Source organism: Echinops telfairi, unplaced genomic scaffold (assembly GCF_000313985.2).
Source record: "Echinops telfairi isolate 266 unplaced genomic scaffold, ASM31398v2 ScPeMD7_7470;HRSCAF=8508, whole genome shotgun sequence".
Taxonomy (NCBI): domain Eukaryota; kingdom Metazoa; phylum Chordata; class Mammalia; order Afrosoricida; family Tenrecidae; genus Echinops; species Echinops telfairi.
In genome coordinates, this window is record NW_022111374.1 from 362,090 (window position 1) to 363,823 (window position 1,734).

Below are 1,734 nucleotides of genomic sequence, written 5' to 3' on the forward strand. Positions count from 1 at the left end.
TTTGCATGTGGGACATGTGCTCTGTATATGCCTTTTTACAAATGCTACATGTTCCTTTCCACTTCCAAAATGGGGTCTTCCTGACAGAGATGTAGGAAAACTTATAATCGATGAATGGATGAAGGGTAAAGAAAACAGACCTCCATGCTGTGGAGGTAGGATGCTGCTGAGGGACCCCGTGAGTTCATGTTCACCCACAGCCTTCATTCTGCCCCCTTGGTGTATGTAGTCATTACATAATCTCTTGTCACTTTGAGACTTAAGCGTGAAGGGGTGGGGTTTAGCCTGCCAATCAGGTCGTATCTTGATGATTTCATTTGGAGGTGCTAAGGCATTAAAAAGCTCCCTGGAGGCGGGACACACGCTCACTCCCTGCCAGATATTCCTGTTGAGAAGACTGGAGCTACACGAGAGCCCTGGAGCTGGAGAAGCCACGTGGAGACCCACGCCAGCGCTGAGATGCTTCCACCACCCCTGGAGCCACAAGATTTTCCACCCACCGGCCTGTGATCTTCCTGCACTTGGCATTAATGCATGTGTTGCTTGAGTCTGAAGAGGACTTTATAGATTGGTATTGGACAGATGGGCTAATATCAGACTTATGGGTGTGATCTGGACCGGGCTGGGATGTTTTCTCTCTATCCAATTGCTCTTGTCTAGAAAGCTCTTTCTTAGACACATATGAGTGTCTATGAATTTGTTTCTCTAGTCCACCCGGACTCACACAGTGTAATTAGCATCTTGACATGTGTCGTAATATTTTGTTGCTTTTCCTAACGTTTGTATCCACTTCATGCTGTTACTGTGTTTGTGTGAGAGTGCTTTTCTTTAGGTTTGTCGAGGGGCATTCCCTCGTAGTGGGCACGCACCGGGCCTCAGAAATGGCTAATGGTGAGAAGCTGTGAATTCTGTTTCCTGTCTCAACTCAGCTCTTTTCAATTTTTATTTTAGAAATTTAATAGCTTCATTGACATTCACAGTGTGCAGTTCAATAGTTTAACATCTTAAAAAGTGGTGTAGCCATCACTGCGATCAATTTTAGAACACTTCATCCTTTCTTGTAATCATTATTATTAGCTCCCCATTTCTTTTTTCCTTTTTTAAAAATCATTTTACTGGGGGCTTGTAAAACTCAGCACAATCCTTACTCCATCCGTTGTGTCACACACATTTGTACATTTGTTGCCATCATCATTCTCAAAACGTTTTCTTTCTACTTGAGCCCTTGGTATCATCTCCTCATTTTCCCCTCCCTCCCGCCCCCCTCCCTCATGAAACCATGATAATTTATAAATTCCCTTATACTAGTACAAGCCAAATTTTCCCAGCACATTTTTTATTCTAAAAAAGCCACCTAGTTTTTTTTGTGGTAAAAATAGGTGCCTCTGCTTATACTTGAGTATATACGGTATTATTATTTTGTCATGTCTTAAACTGACCCATGTCTCCCTTCTCCTACTTTTCTGTTGTCCGTCCCCCAGGGAGGGGGCTATATGTAGATCATTGTGATCAGTTCCCCCTTTCTCCACCTTCCCCTTCCCCTCCTGGTATCGCTACTCTAATTATTGGTCCTGAGGGGTTTATCTGTCCTGGACTCCCTGTGTTTCCAGTTCTTATCTGTACCCGTGTACATGCTCTGGTCTAGCCGGATTTGTAAGGTAGAATTGGGATCATGATAGTGTGGGGAGGAAGCATTAAAGAACTAGAGGAAACTTGTATATTTTAATGGTGCTA